General features: G+C 40.1%; 1 pseudogene; it reads left to right on the top strand.

Moving 5' to 3' along the window:
* Window positions 1-1,403: 1,403 nt before the first annotated feature.
* LOC127360107 (putative nuclease HARBI1) lies at window positions 1,404-3,216 on the top strand (annotated as a pseudogene).
* The last annotated feature ends 5,783 nt before the right edge of the window (window positions 3,217-8,999 follow it).

The following is an 8,999-nucleotide window of genomic DNA, read 5'->3' as shown; positions in this document are numbered from 1 at the left end:
GAAAAACAACAATGATAATAACGACAACAACAATAATAATAATAATAATAATAATAATAATAACCATCTGAGTGTCCTCCCAAAGTCCAAACAATAATAACAACAATAATGATAAAAACAATAATAATAATAATAATAATAACCATCTGACTGTCCTCCCAGAGTCCAAACAATAACAACAACAATGATAATAACAACAACAATAATAATAACCATCTGACTGTCTTCCGAGAGTCCAAACAATAACAACAACAATGATAATAACAACAATAATAATAATAACCATTTGAGTGTCTTCCGAGAGTCCAAACAATAACAACAACAATGATAATAACAACAACAATAATAATAACCATCTGACTGTCCTCCCAGAGTCCAAACAATAACAACAACAATGATAATAACAACAACAATAATAATAACCATCTGACTGTCCTCCCAGAGTCCAAACAATAACAACAACAATGATAATAATAACAACAATAATAAAAACCATCTGACTGTCCTCCCAGAGTCCAAACAATAACAATGATAATAACAACAATGATAATAATAACCATCTGAGTGTCTTCCGAGAGTCCAAACAATAACAACAACAATGATAATAACAACAACAATAATAATAACCATCTGACTGTCCTCCCAGAGTCCAAGCAATAACAATGATAATAACAACAACAATAATAATAACCATCTGAGTGTCTTCTGAGAGTCCAAACAATAACAACAACAATGATAATAACAACAATAATAATAATAATAATAACCATTTGAGTGTCCTCCCAGAGTCCAAACAATAATAATAACAACAACAACAACAATGATAATAACAACAATAATAATAATTACCATCTGACTGTCCTCCCAGAGTCCAGAGGGGTATTGCACAAAACCAGGATAAGGGATTAAGCCGGGATATGTTGGTTATCCTGGCTGAATTTAGCCTCAAGTCGGTTGCATGAAAGCAGGTTAAACTTATCCCGGCCAAGTTACTATGGTGATTTATTCTCTGCAGCTAGCCTGCTCCAGACCAGGCTAACAGCCAGGCTAAGATTAATCCTAGTGATTCTCCTGTATTTCCACCGTCAATCCTGTGAGGAATTAATGTGTTTTACAGCATGTCCATGGTCTTTCTAAGTATGTTGCATCATTTTAATTATCCTGCATTAAAATATTACATATATATTGTCATTTCTCATTCCATTTAAATCTGTTGGCTGTTTGTAATTGCAACAGTCTTTTTATATTGATTCAAGTGGTAGTATTATTACTCAGGACAAGTGTTATATTGCTATGCTAATGAAGACTGCTTGTCAAAATGCCGTCAGAGGTTTCATAAATATGTGTTTATTGCAGTAATTGAGATTACAAAACACAGCTGATGAAGTTGCAAAGCTGTTTTCAATGAAATCTGTGATGAGGACAATATAGTATATATAGGTCTAACTCCCATTTATCTGTTCCCTCTTCATAATGGCTTGCCCTTTCTTGGAGGATGTACTGGAGGAGGAAGCCCTAATCCTCAGACGAGCATTTAGTCATGAAAGAGTCTTCTGGGACAGGTCAGACCCATTGGCCGTTGGAGAGGACTATCTCATTGAGAGATACAGATTCTCAGGTGATAGACTAAGATATTTATGTAGGCTGCTGGGTCCAAAAATACAGCACCAGACGGCAGGAAGTCATGCTCTCACTGTACCACAGATGGTCTGTGTTACATTGAGATGTTTTGCAAGTGGGAGCTTCCTTTATTCTGTTGGGGATGCAGAGAACCTCAATAAAGGAACCATTTGCCGCACAATAAGACGTGTTTGTCTGGCGCTAAAAGTCATTCAGCAACATATTCATCGCCTTCCCTGGCCACAGAAGACCCCTCTACATCAAGGAGGAGTTTTACAAGATTGCAGGTAACCTCAATTTAAACGTGCAACCATTAGTTTCTAATTTGATCAGTCACAGTTGGATACTCACTATTTATTGTTACAGCTTTCCCTAACATCATTGGTGCAGTGGATTGCACACACATCAGGATCAAACGCCCCTCAGGAGAACATGAGGGAGATTACGTTAACAGGAAATCCTTCCACAGCATCAATGTTCAGGTAAGAGTGATTTGTGGTTACTATGACCTGCATAAATTAATTCTGTGCATTAAATGACCTTAATAGGTTACAACTTAACATTTCAGATGATATGTGATGCTGACTGCCTTGTCAGCAATTTAGAGGCAAAGTGGCCTGGCTCAGTGCATGACTCCAGAGTCTTTCGGGCTAGTCCAATTTATGAGAGACTTTCACAAGGTAAGCCACACATTTTATTTGTACTGTAAGCACCTTGGACATCATGAGTGTTTAACTCTGCCGTGTAGTTTTCTAATTGATATCTTGTATTATCAGGCGAATTCTCTGGTGTGCTGCTGGGAGACAAAGGCTACGCCTGCGAGTCATTCCTCTTGACTCCCCTTGCTGACCCCCAAACCCCACCACAGCAGGCCTACAACCACGCACACAACAAGACAAGGGCTCGAATCGAGATGACCTTCGGCCTTCTGAAATCTTGGTTTCGGTGCCTGCACCACCTGAGAGTTTCCCCGGACAGGGCCTGTGATGTCATTGCTGCATGCGCAGTACTGCATAACATTGCAGGCCTGAGAAAGGAGAGGCCCCCCCGAGTGGCTGTTCATGTTGACTGGGAAAATGCTCCCATCTTCCCAGACAACATTAATGGCAGACTTGTCAGGGAGCAATATATTGCAAATTTTTTCTCTTAATTTTTGGATTTAGCCTATCTTTAGTTAATAAAAGATCTTAAATGCTACTTTTTGCTGTGTGTGCTGTGTTGTTTGGCATTGGTGGTTCTTTTAAATTCTACTTCACATTCATGAAAAAGGGAGGACACCACATTGTTTTCTAGTTGAATTTTTATTTTTATTTGGCAGCCCTCATTTGCCTTGGTTGCTTGGATCCTGGAATGGAGGGAGCAAAAGCAACAAAGATTAAAACACTGTACGGCAGTTTTGGTTACTGTGTGCACTGAAATACTCACTTCTCTTTCTAGTTTCTGGATTTCCAGGTCCAGTTTCCTGAGTGTCCGGCGTTTCATTTGAAGATCCAGCTCCATTTCTTGGAGCTTTCTCTTCTTCAGTTTTATTTTAACATCTGCCAGCTCTATCTGTCTCTCCAGGTGCTTCGCATAAAGCCTTCTGACAGTTTGTGAAGTCTGTAAAAGAAATGTCAAATATGCACAGCAGGATTTGTGCATAATATAGATTTACTTTGGCCAATACTCACTATATTACCAGGCTGCTTAGGAGACTGTGCATCATCTGGGTCCTGTTACACATATATTTTCTATTAGCACCACATCACAGACTTCATATCCTTTATGGACTAAATAAGCAGGATATTTCCATAAAATTGACATACCTCAAGCCTTCTGGAGTCCAGTGACACAGTCTCCTCATCTGCAGAAGTGCATTCTGCAGCTGCAGATGTGCCTTCCCCCTGCCATATACATACATACATACATACATACATGTATTGAGAGAACTTGAATTAAGATTTCACAGGACATACCAAGCCTGTGATTTCAATACAATGTACTAACCGGGTCATCTTCTGGTGGCTCCAAAAGTGTTAGCGTGTTCCCAGACACTGCAAGGAAATCTAAAGTCAGACAGTATAATATATTTATTTGATTATGCTCCGTGTGCTGTAGTACTGCAATATGTACCTTGTATGAAGCAGACAGTTTCTGTGGCTGGGACAGAATCCGTTACAGCCCCTCCATGGATTCCCTCCATCACTGGCCTCCCTTTATTTAAATGGAGTGCCAGCTCCTCCGCTGGGGTCATATCCTGGCTTGGTGGGCCGCCCCCTGTGCCAGTTCTATGGTCTTTTTTTTTAACTGCTACAATCATACAGACATTCAACATGTCAGCAGACACCTAATCTATTCACCTCATTTATTCACTGTTATCTACTTTAAAGTCACTTACCAGCCTGCAAAATATTCTTGTATTTAATCTTAACTTGCTGCCAGGTCCTTTTATGGCCAGACAAGTTTGTTCTTTATAAAGGATAGAAAGATAAAATAGATAAAAACGTAACATGAAAAAAATAGATTAAATGACACACATTGTAGATAATTGTTTGCACTTAATCATACTCTACATTTCCTGAGTAACATCCACCTCTTCTTGCCACATTTAAAGCAAAGTGTACAACAGTTGATTAGTGGACTTAAAGTAACTCCTTTAGTCCTTGTGGCCTAATTATGACAGTTCCAGAGGAGCACTGTTTATTCATTGTACAGTTTTGGACTACTTACGCATTAAGCCGGTCCTCTATTGTCTGCCAGGCCTTCTCTCTTTCTTTAATTATGGCAATGGTATTGCCTTTTTTTCTTATATCTTCCACCTCTTCATTGAACTCCATCAGGAGCTGTTTTTCAGCGGCCGTGAAATATGAAGTGCGACTCTTATCCATGTTCCCATCGGTGATTCTGTGAGCGATCGCGAGGTCTATTTCAGTATGCCGTGAACACGCACTTATCCCGACTATCTACACCTGTCTTAACATAGCACCTTTTAATCCTGGCTCGGCAAACGTGCAACCAATTAAGCCAGGATGCGCAGAGCAGGCTAAGTCAAGCCGCGCTTGCTCACTTATCCTGGATTTCTTTATCCTACTTTTGTACAATACCCCTCAAGTCTTTTTATTTTAGTTACTGTTTATTTGCAGTGTGTAAAAGTTTATCTGCCAGCCATCAGGAAGTTAAGATCCAAGATCCATCATGTAGGTCAGATCGTCATGCAGATCCAATACCAAACACTACCCATCTCGCAGTTCTGTCACCCACCAGATGCAGGGTTTTGTGTTCCAGTACATCCTGATGCATCCTCGTTGGATTCTGTGTCTGCATCAGTAACAAAACTCTGTTGTTCAAATAGTTAAAGTAACAAAAACAGACACATTTACAGGGACGTTGATCCACCCAAAGTGTTTAAGACCAAAAACTATGTTTAGGACTGGGACCTGTTGGACTTTTATAGCCAAGACTTGTGATTTACATGTGACCTGGAAAACAGACTTGATCTCACCTGTGAGAATGAATGTTGTCACTTTTTTTCATAAACGTAGTAGTAGTAAAAAATAGCAGCAATAAAAATCTCTTTGTCTACTCCTCAAAAGTCAGGTCACTGTCAAAAAACAGTTTCTGGCCACAGACTTTATATTGGATGAAAGAACCCCTTGGTCCTGAAAGAAAAGATTTCTTGACTAAAACTATTTGTGTCACTTTCGTTCAGCTGAAGAAAGTCTGGTCTCACCTGTCCGGTTCTGGATCGGGCTACAAACAGGACAGTAACAGGGCTTTGCCATCACTGTGTGAATGTGTGTGAATGGGCTTTGAGTGTTTGGAAGACTAGAAAGGCACTCAAGTACAAGTACAATCCTTCTCCCCTCTGGGGAGACGCTACAGAGCATGGTACAAGACAAGACCAGGTCCTACCCACACACCATAAGTCTGCTCAACAGTTAAATCAGTCACCAATAACCCTCTATTACAAAAAAATCTACTGATCAAAAAAAAGGATTAATCATATATTTACCATTGTTAATACATATAAATATCTGACCGCATATATATATATATATTTTTTTTTTTTTTAACTGTGTGTTTCTGTTGGTATACTCAAATGAAGCTGATTTATATACAGTTATTGGTTTATCAAGCACACTCTCACGGTCATAAAACCTTTCCTGTTACTCATTCAGAGATCTTTAATGCAGCAGGTCAAGTTGCTGTTTCTGAAAACAACCAGCAGAGAGCAGCAGAGCTCCAGGAAAGCAGCAAGGTTGTCACAGTTGACTAAAACTACACTAAACTAACTAAATAAAATATAACAAAAACTGAAATGAAAATACAAAAGTATAATAACTGTTACCCACTACACATTACGAGATGAATTAATCTGGCAGAAATGTGGTATTAGCAGTGACTGTCAAAGAGACTGACCTCACACTAAATCTGTTCAAATCTTCCAATTAAGTGAACTCACTGAACAAAACAGTAAAGCCCTCTGTGCACCAATACATGTACCAACTGCCGGTGTGGATGCAGATAAACAAACCAGCTAATTTAAGAGTAAAATGAAATAAAAGATGACAGAAATCCACTAATGATGACTTCAAGCTTCAGAAGTTGTGGAGGCTCCCAGCCTTTGGACAACAATGTCACAGTTGCAAGAAGCACAATCAATAAGTAGTGTAGATCTGCAAAACCAGGATTAGTGAATCAGCTGTCAGCTGACACTGTTATGTTGAAGAGAGGAACCCACAAGCAGAATACAAACTTGGTTACGATTTCCAGAGACAGGCTTTATTAAGAACCAGGGAATGAAATGGTGATGTGAAGCACCTGCTGGCAGTGGTGAGAGGATGTGGCTGAGACCCAGGCGGAGCGGAACTGAAGATGGAGGAAGCGTGGCAGATAGGAAGGAGCATGCAGGTAGCTGAAGTGAAGGTGATGATTCTGAGGCACAGGAAAAAACAAGGTTAAAGTTCGCAGCACAAACGGGGGGAAAAACTTCTCTTAAAGTTCTCTAACTGGTTAAGACAGTTACTACCAGGCTTGTAGAGACAACAATCTGGCGGAGAGTAGATGGAGAACCAGGGTTTATATACTTCAGGCTGATGAGTTGATTACTGGCAGGTTTGGGCAGTCAGACAGGTGAGCAGGTAATCAGGGAGAGTGGGAGGAGTCCAAACACACACACACACACACACACACACAGAAGAGAGAGAGAGAGAGAGAGACAGGAAAACCAGGGAGGAGAAAACTCTAGCAACTACTGACTATAACAGAAACAGATTCAAACAACACGTTCATCATTGAAGGCCTTTTATTACATGACGATAATGACATAGCCTCTGTAAGAAAAGGAAGGACTCTGGACTCTGACAGTTAATGGCAAAACCTAAAAGTGGGCAGTGGGTCAAATGTGATGTTCCTTCCAACTACACATATACAAAGTCATTAGGTACTTTGGAGGAGCTCCAGTGAGACTGATTGGTGCAGTGACTCTTCACTGCAATAATGTCAAGTTGGGAACAATCCATTCTTGGCCTAAAAAGTAAACTGAGAGCTACACCACACAGACAATGTTCAGAATCAAACTGTCACAGAGAGTGTTTGAGAAAGAGATGAAGTTTGCTATTTACCTGTGACGTACTGAATTAAAGTCAACCCAAACTGGACACCAGTTGTTATCAGGAGCTACAAAGAATGAAAGTTCTAGGAGTGATTGAACCGGCTTAAAGAATCCAGTATGGAGGAAACAAATGACATTCACATCTGAATAGAGACTTCAATCAGGTATGAATGCACCCTTACTATGCATGCACTGTGGATCTCCTCCTTCTTCAACAGAAAAAGATCTGGAAAATCAATTTGGATGTCTCAACACAACATCTATGGCTCCTTTCAGCAGATTAAAGTTGTTGAGGATTTCCTTTGACATCGGAACTGCCTCTGGACTTTTCCAAAGACCAATGGAACAAATAGATACCCAATATAATGGATGACATAATTGTTGGCAGAAATGGAGTTAAGTAGCATGAAACACAGTTGAATAAGTGTTGGATGGAACTGAAGTTCTGTCTCAAGGAGGTGAGCTATGTAGGACATAGATACAGGACTTAAAGTTGCAGATCCAACAAAAAACACATTAGGGAAATCCAACCTTTAGAGGACAAGCTCTCTGACACTGCCTAGGGATGATTAATTACCTTGACAAACTCATCCCAAGCCTAAGTGAACTGTCAACACCACAATGCCAGCTGCTGCACAAGAATGTGGTTTGGATGTTGATGCTTTTGACAAGCTCAAAACATTTCACCAGTCTACCTGTGCTTCACTATTATGGCATGCAAAAACCAGTAAATCTGACGCATCCCTACATTTTAAAAGCTGCCAATCTCAGAAAAGACAAACCTGTGGCAGAAGCATCACAGACACTGACCCAAACAGAGAAAAAACACATGAAGATAGAGAAAAGTTAGCAATGGTTTACTCTAAGTTTTATGGTGACATTTATGGGAAACCAGTGGTGATTTACAAAAACTGCCAGGCTTTGATTATTATACACAACAAACCTACAGCTCAGTATCTTTAAGACGGGAAAACATTGTCTATGGCTGATATGCTCTGTCCCCAAAACAGAGAAAAACGTGGTAATGGCAGCTGATATTTCTACAGCAGTTCCACAGACACCGCTTCATTACAAACGCATGGTCAAGACATGTAGGCAGTGTGCCCTTACAGATTGAGATCGCAGATCAGTAGGACAAGACTACCACAGTGGTGCTGTCACTCCATTAGCGGCATTAAGGCAGCTCCTGGATAATGTCCTGTCTGGATGAAATGGGAATCAGGCTGGCCAAACAACAGAAAATCCGAGACTGTTGTGCCAACAGACGAAACCATATTATCATCACTATCTTGATGCTGCTGTCTACATTCAACCAAATGCAAATTCAAAAGATGACATGAAGAATTCTTTCCTGGATATATAGGTTTATGTATATATGTGTATAAATAACTTACCTTAAATATTTTTTTTTATGTTTTGTAGGAGCCGCATTTAAGTTTATTTGAATTCCATTATTTACATTGTCTTTTGTCAGTGTGCGCCCTCTACAGGTGGTGATGGTGCCAACCTTTAAGGCAGTCGCCCATCATGCATGGGGGAGGAAAGCAGACCAGCAAACACCGTCATTGACCGCAGCGTGTGAAGCTGCCTGGGCACTCGGCCTGTTGCTGTTTGGAGCTACAATCGAGTTTAGCTGTAGCCTGGTCCTGCCAGTTATAGAATATTTTAAGACCTCTGCAAACAATGCGTTTTATTTTCGGTGTTTGTTTAAGTTACAATAAATTACCGGCATCATTCTTCAATCAACTCTCACTGGATTTATTCGATCACAAACTGCGAGTCTGAC

This window comes from Dicentrarchus labrax, unplaced genomic scaffold, assembly GCF_905237075.1.
Source record: "Dicentrarchus labrax unplaced genomic scaffold, dlabrax2021, whole genome shotgun sequence".
Classification (NCBI taxonomy): Eukaryota; Metazoa; Chordata; class Actinopteri; family Moronidae; genus Dicentrarchus; species Dicentrarchus labrax.
Note: the sequence above shows the minus strand (reverse complement) of the source record. Positions and strands in the feature narration are given on the sequence as shown.